This window comes from Manis javanica, chromosome 7, assembly GCF_040802235.1.
Source record: "Manis javanica isolate MJ-LG chromosome 7, MJ_LKY, whole genome shotgun sequence".
Lineage (NCBI taxonomy): Eukaryota > Metazoa > Chordata > Mammalia > Pholidota > Manidae > Manis > Manis javanica.
In genome coordinates, this window is record NC_133162.1 from 91,582,792 (window position 1) to 91,596,356 (window position 13,565).

Below are 13,565 nucleotides of genomic sequence, written 5' to 3' on the forward strand. Positions count from 1 at the left end.
TTTGCGATATAATTCTGCATTTGGAGAACTGAACTGTCATGAAGCATCTAGGTACCTTCCCTTGCTTCCTCAGATGTCTTGGGATTCAGCTTCCTCTTACATGCTCTGTGTTTCTTTCTGGAATGGAAGATTTTCTTTCTGATAGAAGGGACAAAAAAGGTTGGCCTTAAATGAATCTGCACTTCTCTATCTCTTAGTAATAGAGTATCTGCAGCAAGCTATTGAATTTTTTTCCTACGGCTTCAAACGATCCCTTTGTGACTGTAGTTGGCTGTTCTCTAGAATACGGATTGGACTTCCCAACCTTAGTTACATTATCTACTTGTCTCTGGTTTCTGCCCTTCCTCGTTTTTAAAACCTATCCTTTGAAAATGTAAATGTGTCTGGCTAAGGAGACAGATATGAACACAATAAAAACATATATGCCCATAAAAAGACTTTAGAATGTTGACATTGCAACATGTAAATAAACACAAATGAATAAATATATCTAGTTATGGCATATCCTGGAATGCCACACAGGAATATAGGGAATGCCAGGTAAAGAATTGCCAGGCAGTAGGGAGTAATTACTGTACTTAATGCCGTGCTAAGAGTTTGTATAACATGATAAACTATAGTTGTGGCTCCTGCTGTCCGAAAGTTTGCAAGTCATCACAAGACAGTTCAGACAGACATGGAATAGCAAAAATACATAATACAATAATGAGCCTGCATAGAGTCTGCTGGTTGTCTTTGAAGAGTACTTGAGTCTGGAAGAGGTTCTAAGGGGTTGGACAGCTATTCATCTGGCTTTGCCTGAACCCAGAAAGTGACCTTTTTCCAGAGCTTAGACCTGTGCCATCAATACTGTGATTCAATTACATTGTGTATTGAAACAGCTTTTCATGAGTGCAGTATTATGCTTTATAAGAAAAAAGTAGATATTTGGCCTTTGTCACTGTTTATGGCAAAAAAGCTCCTAAAATTTGGAAATTTAGGAGCTTGTAATTTCCTAAATGCTGGGAATGGTAAAGGTGTCTTCTGTTATGCTAATAAAGTGTGTGGAAGAGCTCAGTGGGGTTTGTTGCTGGGAAAACCAGTCTTGTGATGAGAGGGTTGGAACTTTGAGTCCCACAACTTGACCTCTTGGGGAGGGGAGAGCAGCTGCAGGTTGAAACAGCTGTCAGCAGCCAGTGATGTAATCAGTCATGCACATATAACAAAGTATCATAAAACCCCAAAAGGACAGGGTTTGGAGAACCTCCTGGGTTGGTGAACACCTGAAGGTGCTGGGAGAGTGGTGTGCTTTGGCGCCAGAGGTAGGGGGAGCCCCGTGCCCCTTCCTGGGGCCCTCGCTGTTCCTGATTGCAGCCATATGTAATCAGCTGGTGATCTAGTAAGTAAATGGGTTTCCTCCATTCTGTGAGCCACTCTAGCAAATTAGTTGAACCCAAGGAGGGGGTTCTGGGAACCTCCAGTGTGTAGGCAGTTGTTCAGAAGTACAGGTAACAATCTGGGTTTGCAATTGGCATCTGAAGTGCAGGGCAGTCTTGTGGGACTGGTCCCCTTACCAGTGGGGTCTGATGCCAGCTCTGATAGTATCAGAGCTGAGTTGAATTGCAGAGCACCCAGGTCGTACAGGAGCATTGCTTGTTGGGTGTGGGTGAACCTTCCCTGCATTGAATTGGTGATCAGAACCCCTTTTAAGGGGCTTATCTTTGAACTTGGCCACCACTTATATAACATTTTACACTTTCCAAATGTCTAGCCTACAAATAAAGTTCCTGATCCTGTCCCACAAAAACACTGATTATAGAAGTAGTTTGTCAGGAAGTAGTAAGTAAGAGATCACTTTTTCATTCCACAAATACCTGAGTGCTTACTGTTTGCTAGACTCAGGAGATCCCGCAGTGAATGAGGTGGAATCCTCTGCCCTTGTGGAATATACTGTCCACTGGTGGAGTCAGGCAGACTGCAGGTACATTAATAATATAATTAAAAAGTGTTATAAACGCTCTGAAGGAAAGAAATAGGGTCCTGAGAGTAATAGGCAGAAATGCCCTTCAGTGGAGTGGCCAGAAGGACTCTGAGGGGATGACGTCAGGCAGGCTGGTAAAGGTCTTGGTGACAGGAGCCGAGGAGAGGGCTGCAGGCAGTGAGGAAGCAGCTCTGGAAATGCCCTGTGGTGTGGAGAGGCCTGCTGGGTCTAGTGGGGCAGTATCCAGGGAGCATGGCAGACAGCTGCCCCCACATGGCTGGTCCTGTTGGCAATGGGGAGGCCTTTGGATTTAGTTTAAATTACATGGGAAGCCACTAAAGAAATTACAGCAAGGTTATGAAGTGATGTGATTTATATTTTACAAAGATCCTTCTGGCTCCTATATGGTAAGCAGGTTATAGGTCAGCAGTAGTGAGGGGATTGAGTGGGGAGTTTATTACAGTGGTCCAGGTTCAAAATGGAGTGATCTGGACTTGTGATTGGAGGAATGAGTGCAAGACTGCCTGTGAGGGAGAAAATTCCTGTGCTCTGAAGAAACGTAAGTGTCATGTATAGCTTAAAATTGACCCATTGCTTGGCCCTTAGGGTCTTAATGGTGTTTCTCCACCCTTAGCCTTGGTCCATGTTATGAACCTTAGCCTCCCCTGTGGTCCACATAGAAAAGGGATAGGAAGAAATAATAGAAATAATAGAAGAGTGTGCTGTAGATCATCAGAAGGGGTTCTTGGATCCTGTGGCCTGGTCTGAGGTCCATGTAGACTGCTTCTGAGCATGTAACAGGTTGCTAATAATAGCTAATATTTACTGGGTGCTTATTGTGTACAAGTGACTATTTATATTCAGTGGCTAATTCAGTATCTCACTGAATCCATAAAATTCATGTGAACTGTCCTCATTTTACAGAAGATATTGGTACCTAGAGGTTCAAGTATTTGCCTGTATTTAAGCAGTAGCTCCACTGCCCCAGGTCTGCAGTTCCCAAACCCCAGAGCTTTTTAAATCACAGGTTTTTTTTGTTGCTTTTTAAGTTTCTTGTAATTTGGCAGCAAAACTTGACCTGAACTGAAGTGAGACTTAAGAATTATTTTTGTTCCATTTGGCATTAATGTTCATAGATGTGGCCACAAAAATGTTAGGAAGGAAAGGACTCGGTGTTGCTCGGTGTTGCAGGAAAGTCAGATATAGTGAGACAAGAGGCCAAAGTCAGGAAAGCAAAGTAAGTTTTAATGTACTCTGCCCAGAGTCACAGAGCAGGCCTGCCTAAAGTGAGACAGGCAGGCATACATGCTCATTCTGAGGCTTTTATGTGGTTTTTGGCAGGGCAGAGAGGTCCTTGATTGATAGCTGTCAGCTCTCTAGGCTTGTTCTGATTGGTGAAATGGGGGCAGGGTCTGTGCTGTGCCTGTGCCTCTGATGTTTCTTATCTGGGGGGACCGTGGACATTTCCTGAGTCACTCGTGGACCCTGTGGCTTCATCTGATCAACTCTCTAAGTCATTTCTGACTTTCTGGCTCTATTTGATCAACTCCCTCAGTTGATCATCTTTGAGTGGCCCTTTCTCCTTTTCAGCCCACTCATTTCTGTCTTTCTGCCTAACATTCCCCTCTCAAGCAGTTGAGACCCAAATCATTGGATGAGGGGTGACAACTGCTCTGGCTGCTTCCTGCTAGTGAGGGACAATTTGGTCATTTGGGTCCCTCTGCTTGCTGACTGTCGGGATGGTGAGATTAGGACAGTAAGGGTGTCCATCTAGGGGTCCCAGGAAGAAAGCTGATTCATCAGTTGGCAAGGGCTTGAGTCCTCATGACAACAGGACTTTGGGCTCGATGGACTTGAGTCTGGAAGAAACAAATTTAATTAAGAGATTTAGTAAGCATGGCCCAAATAGTAAGGCTGGGTGAAGCATCAGTAGGGGTCCTCTTAAGGGAAGCAGCCAGGATGCCCAGCTCCAAATCTGGGACCAGTTGCCCCAGGATTTTGAGAGTTGTTGTTGGATTCTGGAGGCACGTTCCAAAAAGCGTTTGGACAGTGTCTGTAACTAGGCCAGACTGGTTAGCATAAAAACAACATACCTCATTTAGAAAGAGGCATAGGCCTCCCTTTTCAGCAGTTAAGAGGTGCAATCCTCTGCTGTTTTGAAGAGTGACTGCTGCTAAGGAGTCTATCTGATTTTGAACAGTTGAACACTTTGGGCAATTTTTTTTAGGCTGTCAGAAAAATCTTTGTGGACAGGCTTTGGTAATAGCAAGATAGTTAGTCCAGCTATGCTAGAGCTTAGTCCTGTGGTGATTCCTAAGCCTATTAAGAGAGGAATGAACTGTATAACTCATTTAGCTCTTAGTGAGAGGACAAAGGAATGGTCAGTGATTGGTTACTGGGGACTATGTCAGTGTCTCGAGCCAGATGGACTAGGGTACAGGTCCTGGTCCAGTTAGCCGGGAGGCACAAATAGGTATTTAATCTGCATAAGAAAATGACTCCTTGATTTTTGAGGCAGAAATTTGGTTTCGATGGAAAATAAGTGGGTGAGTTTGGCTTAATTTTTGAGTTAGAACTCCGAGGGCCACTCCTTGTCTTTCATGGGAAGTACAGTTGGAATGGCCTGGCTGGGTTTGGGAGTCCTAAGGCAGGGTCTGTGTTAACAGGTCCTTAAGCAGATCTACAGCTCTTTGCTGTGATGGTCCCCAGTCTAAAGGTTTAGATCATCCTTTCCTTTTAGGACTCCATAGAGAGGCTGTGCAATGAGTTCATAATTTGGGATCCATAACCTGCAATATCCTGTTAGTCCTAGGAAAGCCCTGAGTTGTTTGCTAGTATTAGGTTGGGGAAGGGAAATAATGGCCTGAACTTGATGTGGAGAAAGGCCTCTCTTTCCTGGAGTAAGGATTATTCCCAGGTAAGTGACCTTTTGTTGTACTAACTGAGCTTTGGCCCTTGAAACTTTATATTGCTGCTTAGCTAAGAAATTAAAGGTTTGAATGGTATGATTGATGGGGGGGAACAGATTAAAAGGTCATCACATATTGTATGAGTGTGCCCCCACTGTTCAGGTGCTGGTGGGCTAAGTCTTGGGACAATGCTTGTCCAAATGGATGAGGACTGTCTCTAAACCCCTGGGGGAGGACAGTCCAGGTTAGTTGGCCAGAGGTGTTTTCTGAAGTGGTTCATTCAAAAGCAAATAGTGACTGACTGTTTTTCTAAGGGGATGCAGAGGAAAGCATCTTTGAGATCTAGAGTTGTAAACCACGAGGTGTCAGGCAGAATAGCTCCTAATACAGAATATGGGTTAGGAAGCACAACTGCCTCATTGATAATTCTTAGATCCTGGACTAGACAATAAGTCTGTTCTTTCTTTTTGATGGCCAGGATTGGAGAATTGTAAAGTGAATTAGTTGGAGCTAGCAGCCCATGTTTAAGGTATTTGGAAATTAGAGGCTGGAGACCTTTACAAGCCCCAGGCTTAAAGGATATTGTTTTTGGCTAGGAAACTTAGTTGGATCTTTGAGCTAGATGACTACTGGGGTGGCATACTTAGCCCTTCCTGGGATTCCCTTTAATCTCAGGATTAATAGGCTGTTCCCAGTTCCGAAAAGCTGATGAGGGGGTTTTGGGAACAACCAGAAGTTGGAGAGGAGTCTGACTGGTTGGAGAAAAGCTAAAAATCATCCTAGTGTGTAATTTTTCTAGTATGTCTCACCCCAGGAGGGAAATAGGGCTTTCTTTTACAACTAAAAATAGATGTGAAAAATAATGGCTATGGAGGAGACATCCTAAGGGTGGAGTGAAGGGCCGAGTAGTAGTCCGAGTACTATACAAGTTCACAAGTTTGAGATGATAGGGGTCTGGAATAGAAATTAAGGACAGAGTAGGAGGCCCCGGTGTCAATTAAAAAGAAAATTGTCCTACCTGCCACGTCCATGTTTACTCTAGGCTCTATTCCAGTGGTGTTGATGTCATGGACTGGGGCCAACCAGCTAGGGCCTCTTCATTCCTGTGAAAGGAACTCAAGGACCATGGGCAGCTCTGATGGCCTAAGGGCCCTGCGGCCCACAGGGCAGAGGGCAGCCCAGTGACCCATTTCCTTACATTTGTAGCAGGGAGATTGTGGAGGCTTATCTCTGTTAGGACAGCTCTTAGCCCAATGTCCAGTCTTATGACAGACGTTACACTTACTACCTTTCTTAGAATTCTGGTCAGGACCTGTTGAGCCTCTGGACATGGGCTGATCCGAAAGGGCGGCTAATAGCTGAGTATGTTGGGTCTCCTTCCTCTTTTCTTTTTCCTGAGCCTTAGCCTCTTCTTCCTCATCATAGCCATAGAGCACAGTATTGGCCGTGGTCAGGAGTTCATCTACGCTGCTATTAGGGTTTATCTGGATCTGTTTTTGTAAGTTTTTTCCTGATGTCAGATAATGACTGTGAGAGGAATTTATCTCTCAGAATTACTTGTCCCTCATGTGTCTAAATCCAGATTAGTATATATAGTGAAGGTGTCTCTCAGTCTTTCTAAGAAAGTGACAGGATTTTTCTCTGGCCTCTGACTAATGGCAGCAACTTTTGAATAATTAATAACTTTTTGCCTGGTGTTCTTTATCCCTTTCTTTATGCGAAAGAGGAAGTGGTTTCTCCCCCACATATTGTCTTTATCATTATAATCCCAATTAGGATCTGTAGAGGGGACAGCTGTTTCCCCACTGGGAAATTTCGTGTCTGATAAGTGGAGGCTACTGGCACATTTATGGGCTTCTTTAATAACTCTCTCTTGTTCAGGGTCAGAGACTGTCTGCCCCAGGATTATCAGGATATCTTTCCAGGTGAGGTCATAAGCTAGACTGATGTGCTGGAATTGATCAATATAGTTATCTGGATTGGTAGTATAGCTGCCAAGATCAGCTTTACTTTGTTTTAATTCACTTAGTGAAAAAGATTTGTGGACTAGCACTGTGCCAAATTCTCCACCTGCCATTTCTACTAATGGAAGAACATTAGCAGGTGCCTTTGGGAACAGATTTGAGTACCCAGGACCCTGTTCTTGATGGCCCTGTGGGGCTGGCTGTGACACTTTGCCCTTGGGTGGTCCTGGGTACTGGGGTGGAAGTAAAGCAGGCAGTGGAGCAGAGAGAAGGCTGGGAGGACTTTTTAACTCATAAGCCCAGCAGAGATCCTCTTGGCTTTTAAGATAGAGGAAAGCCTAAACATATGGGATCTCTGTCCATTTACTCAGCTTTTTGCAGAAAAGGTCAAGCTGCATATGGGTGTTAGGTTGAGAGTTTGATTAAGTGGCCACTGCTCCTGGTCTCCTAGTTGATATTGGGGCCAGGCTGTGTTGCAAAAGAATATTAGTCTTTTCTTTTTAAGTGTCTTTCCATCTATCTGGGACCAATGAGAAAGGATATAGCCCAGTGGCATAGTAGCCAGAATGGATTCCTGGTTGCCTGTCTAGGAAGAAACGAATGGGTTAAAGAGCCTAGTGTCCCAGGGTCTATTGCAGAGGTCTTGGCACCTCAAGACCTGGAAATCTATTCCTGTTTTGGATTTCTCCAGCAACAGGACGGAGGACTGAAAGACATAGTCCTGCAGAATTGGTTAGAGAGCCTAGCATCCCAGGGTCTATCCCAGAGATCCTGGCACAGCTGGCTGCCCAGGACTTTAACGCATCCTGCCTCAGACATCTCCAAGTGGGATATGGAGGACTAGTCTTGTGGCTTCCTAGTGAAGGGCTAAAGGGGGCTTACCATGATCTGAGGTGATCTCAAGAGCTGGAGACAGTAGAAATCAAAGCTGGCAGAAGGTCTTTGTGGGAGCCAGAAGGTGGCTCAACCAAATGGAAACTGGAAAGGAGATAGTGTCAAGCAGCCAAAAAACCTATTTGGGAGACGGCCAGGGGTTGGACTTGGATGTGATTTACTGTGTGCCTGATTGCACACATGTTGTCTTGTGGGTGGCTGGGAGCCTGATGCTTCTGTCCCTGATCTGCGATCACCTTATCCTGTCATGGGAATCTTCTAGTGGCAGCGTGCCCTAATAGCATTTTAGTGTGGCCAACCCATGTGTCTTTTGGTCAGAATGGCTGCCCAACAAAAAATGAAAGTAAGAGTGACTTACCACTGCTTTCTCCGAGGCATGGCACCAAAATATGTTAAGAAAGAAAGGACTTGGCTCAGTGTTGCAAGGAAGTCAGATACAGTGAGATGAGAGGCCAAAGTCAAGAAAACAAAGTAAGTTTTAATACACTCTGCACAGAGTCACAGAGCGGGCCTGCCTAAGGTGAGACAGGCAGGCATAGATGCTCACTCTGAGGCTTTTATATGGTTTTTGGCAGGGCAGAGAGGTCCTTGATTGACAGCTGTCAGCTCTCTAGGCTTGTTCTGATTGGTGAAATGGGGGCAGGGTCTGTGCTGTGCCTGTGCCTCTGATGTTTCTTATCTGGGGCACTCTGGATATTTCCTGAGTCACTCTTGGACTCTGTGGCTTGATCTGATCAACTCTAAGTCATTTTTGGCTTTCTGGCTCTATTTGATCAACTCCCTGAGTCATTTTTGCAGGCCCTCTCTCCTTTTCAGCCCACTCATTTCTGTCTTTCTGCCTAACAGAAATATGAATGTGCTTAATTATGAGTTGCTATCTTGGACCACACTGGAAATGGTATCTAATATACAGTACATTCACTGTATTAACTTTCTAAAACGTAAAATCTTCTGAGTTTTCTAAGTATCTCAATTCACCTTATTGCTTTGTACCACTCTCCCTGTTCTTTGTATGTCCAGGATGAGATAGGCATTAGGAAGAGAGTAATCTAGTTGAAGTATTTGCACTCAATAGGACCTGGATAAATTTCTTAATATTCCTAGAACTGCTTGCATTTTAAAAAGAGAGTATGTACTCCTTATCAGACAAATGTGGGACAGTGGAATTAATAGAGTACAAGAATCTAACTGGTACACAGTAAATCATTTTTGTTAGCAGATCAGTCCATAGACAAGTTCATCGAGCCTGGTGGACTACCTGTCTTCATCCCTCACCCACACATTTCTCCCAAAGTGTTCCTTCTGCTTTATAGCTTACTTCTTTCTTCATTGCCTGACATACAAGTTCTGAAAATCTCCAAACATTTCTCTCTCCTGTGTGTGGGACAGTAAGGCTTTATTAGAATGGGTTAGACCATGGTTTGATAATAAATAGTCCCTACATCTCAGTAGTTTAAGGGCAAAAATTAATTTTTCCGCATGTAACATGTCTCTTAGCATTGGCAGGGGCAGAGAGAGGACTCTGCTCCACACTGTCCTCATCTAGAGACCCAGGATGACAAAGGCTGCACCACCTGGAAGGTTTTTAGTTCTCTGGTGAAGAAGGGGAATTGGTGAATCTTTCTTACAGGTTCCATGTGGAAGGGTTATACTTCTTCTCTGCTCACATTTCTTGGGCCAAAGAAAGTTATGTAGCCCTGCCTGACTTCAGGAGGCAGTTGAAGCCCAGTTCTGGAAGTAGAGGAGGACCTGCTAGTCTGTAGGTAGTAGTGCTTCCTACCACAGTGAGTACAAGGGGGAAAATAGGAAGCCACCGATTGTTACTTAATCAGGAATGCATTGTGAATAATGTACTGGTTTAAAAGCTATGAATAAAAATTAAGGTTAGATAATAGTGGGGTCATGCCAAGATAGGAATGTCTGGCCAGACCTGTCACCAGGGTTTGCCCTTGGTCTACACAGCGCCCCAGCCCAGGTTCCTCACAGACAGGATGAACAGAGGCCTGCTTGGAAGCACTGGGTAGTCTGTGAGGCCAGTTGCTCCATTCTCATGCTGGTTTTCTGGGTAACAGGTCAGCCTAAGGGCATCTGTGATACCTCTAGTGTTGTTAGGAATCCAATGTTCCTAAAAGAAATTTTGGGGGAAGGAAAAAGAGGAAGAACTATTTAAATATTTAGAAAAGGAAGTAAATGTTCCATAGAATTTTGGAGATCTGTAAAAGGTACAGGTTTTTTTTAATACATAAGATTTATTTTTGAGGATTTGGATATGATTGTGTGTAGAGAAAATGGAAATTTTATGGCCAGTATTCTCACCTCCTCTGAGTCTAATACTTCCCATTGTATACATACAAGCCTGCTTACATACCCCTTGGCAGAAAACTGTTTACTGGTGGAAGAGCCACCTGGAGTAAGCTGTCAGTCACGGGTGTATAGGCCCACAGGAGGGTTGGAAAAGAAACGAACAAGCTCCTGGATTGTAATTGGGCATGGAGGCTGCCAGTCATCATAGAGATGGGCCCTCAAAGTTCTGCAGGAAGGAGAAGCAGATAGCTTAGGGAGCCTAGAGGGGAGTGAGAAGCAGAAGAGGGAAGCCGTGGAGCCTCAGTGCTAGGAAGGGAGAAGAGAGCCTCATGCTGGGGAACAGGAGAGAGCAAAGGCTCTAGCCTGACGGGAGATGGAAATGGGCTTGCCGCTTGTACATAGCCAGGTGACTGCCATGAGAATAAAGCTTGGTTTGAGCCCCTTTGAACCACTAACATTCCATTGTTATTCAGTCTCATCGACTTTATAGTGAACTTGCCCAGAGTGGGAAACCCCTGCATCCTCTCAGAGCAACATCCTAAAATCCTAAAGATTTAATGCATTTGTTTTTTAAAAGTAGTATTACTGTTTATCATAGTAAATAAATTAGATGTAAGTCCGGGAAGAGGAAATCAGTCAAAGGGAGAAATAAAGTTTAAAATCTGTTTATTGCTTACAAACTGCAGTCTGAGGCTTCTCTCTTTCCTGCTCCAGCAGAAGCAAAACCCAGCACTCCCTCTCACCTCTCAGGTACAGATAAGCTCTCCATTGCCCAGGTAATTACCCGGTGATATAGAGATGAACTTATCTCCACCCCTGAGGAATGATGCAAATGCACTAAAGCCATACTTCTTTTGACCTCTGAACACCTATTGATATGCAGATGTACTAAAGCCAGGTGAGATTTTCTGGAAATATTACATACAGTTTTATACACAGATGTGCATGCCGATGAAAAGATATCCTAACTTCAAAGTAAATGCTATTTTTTCCACTCATGGAACAGGATGTAAGACTTTCTGGGGTATATAAGTGAAAGCTCACTCCCACAGCATCAGCCATGCTGTCCATGATCTTAGTTAAGGTATGATTGTAGCTCTGGGCTGAAGAGGATTCCAGCTCCAACACTCTGGATTTGGTGGAACCAAAAAATGATAATGGAACGTTGGGGTTAAAAAGGGATGTATATAAAGCTTTCTTCTCACTGTGGCAGGTCACGTGCTAAACCTGTTCGCTTCCAGGGCAGTGTACAATAGCAAGTCCATCTCAGCCTCTGCCTCTGCCCCAGGCTTGGCCTCCTCTCCCAGCTCATTCTTGCCTCCAGCCTCTGCTATCCTAGCACCAGGTGGAGGGAGCTCTTTTAATGGCAACACAGGCAATAATGGCTTATCACCAACTGGTGTGCAAGCATGTGCACCTCTGCAAAGGCTATGTATTACATCATTGCATGTATGCAGTGGGCTAGTAGGTTAGGATCACGTGAGGATCTTAGCCATGGAATTTACATTTTCCCTACAATGATAAAGCCAGGAATCTCCATCAAGAAATGTGGATGATGCACTGACTCAGCACAGAGCCAGGCCATATGCCTAGAGCATGACAGTCACCCTCCTTGGTATAACCTCTTTTGTCATACTCGATGCGCAGGCCGGTCAGGAGTCAGTGTTCATGTGACAGTAGATACACGGTGCTGTAGAGACTGCCAGAAGCTGAGGATTCACAGTCAGGGGCACAGTTAGTAACACAAGCCTTACTGGAGCTTTCCTACCCACCAGGCCCTGCCACACCTCCCTGCTGCCTACCCATTCTGTTCCCTCCTGACCCCAGGAGCTCAGTTCAGGGCTCCTCACATTGACAGAACACTTTTGTGGGAACACTCAGGGAACACCCAAAATACAGGGTGGGAGAAAACAGAAGCCAAAGACAACTTTGCCTTGAAGGAGAAACTGGAGATCTGTAGAGGGCAGTGCGGAGCCCCTCTCAGCGAGCTGCAGGAAGGCACGGAGCTCTGTCTCCTCCCTCATGCCCCTACTGGGGAGCTGCAGGATGCCCCCCACTGGCAGGCAGCAGCCGCATGAGGGAGATGGTGCTCAGCTTTTATGGCCTACTTCCTGTGTCCGGATTTAGGGGCCACAGTTGAACAGTGACTGCTATTGTTGGCGAGATTTGACAACAGTTTTCTTAAAATCTCAAGCCTCTGGTCAGTTGTATGGGTTGAGAACCACAATCCGGATATATTGATGTAAAGAGTCACATAATTTGCAAATGCACAGTCATTTGTAGTATCATTTTCTCTTGGGAATTACTGGCCAAATTCCATCATTTCTACAAAGCCAATGTTCCTGTAAGAAACAGTCAACTCAAGAGAGTTTTGTTAGCCATTATTCTAACGGCTGGATGGGAAGATGAAAGAATTATTTAAACATATTTTTCACCCTCTAAAATCCCCATCCAAACACCTTTTCTAGACTCCTACCAAACAAAATTTCCTACATGTAGTGTGTGAGACAGAGATGTTGGGGTCTCTCTCACCATCTTTTTTTTCTTGGTTTATTATAAATCCTTTATAAACTTTGAGACTTCAACATTTTTTTTCTACTTTTTTCTTCCACTAGGTATTAATTAGGCTTTTGTGTAGCATGCTTATATTGTTGTTTGGTATTTAGGTATCTGGTCCAGTTTCAAGGCTGTTTTTTTCTTTTTTTTTATTGAAGGGTAGTTGACACACAGTATTACATTAGTTTCAGGTGTACAACACAGTGATTCAACATTTATACACATGATAATTCTAGCTACCAGCTATCACCATACAAAGTTGTTAAAATATTTTGACTATATTCCTTATGCTATACATTACATCCCAGTTACTTATTTATTTTACAATTGGAAGTCTGTATTTTTTTTTGTTTTTGTTTTTTGAGAGGGCATCTCTCATATTTATTGATCAAATGGTTGTTAACAACAATAAAATTCTGTATAGGGGAGTCAATGCTCAATGCACAATCATTAATCCACCCCAAGCCTAATTTTCGTCAGTCTCCAATCTTCTGAAGCATAACGAACAAGTTCTTACATGGAGAACAAATTCTTACATAGTGAATAAGTTACATGGTAAACAGTACAAGGGCAGTCATCACAGAAACTTTCAGTTTTGATCATGCATTATGAACTATAAGCAATCAGTTCAAATATGAATATTCGTTTGATTTTTATACTTGGTTTATATGTGGACACCACATTTCTCTCTTTATTATTATTATTTTTAATAAAATGCTGAAGTGGTAGGTAGATGCAAGATAAAGGTAGAAAACATAGTTTAGTGTTGTAAGAGAGCAAATGTAGATGATCAGGTGTGTGCCTGTAGACTATGTGTTAATCCAAGCTAGACAAGGGCAATAAAACATCCACGGATGCAGAAGATTTCTCTCAAAACAGGGGGGGTGAGGTTCTGAGCCTCACCTCTGTTGATCCCCAATTTCGCACCTGATGGCCCCCCTGCAACTGTGCCTGTCTTAGGTTGTTACTCCCTTGAGG

The 13,565-nt window shown here is 43.9% G+C and overlaps 1 protein-coding gene across 7 annotated transcripts in view; it reads left to right on the forward strand.

The window, feature by feature from the left end:
- Window positions 1-13,565, forward strand: part of FSAF1 (40S small subunit processome assembly factor 1) — a 38,109-nt gene that overhangs the window by 5,818 nt on the left and 18,726 nt on the right. The window lies entirely within an intron of this gene.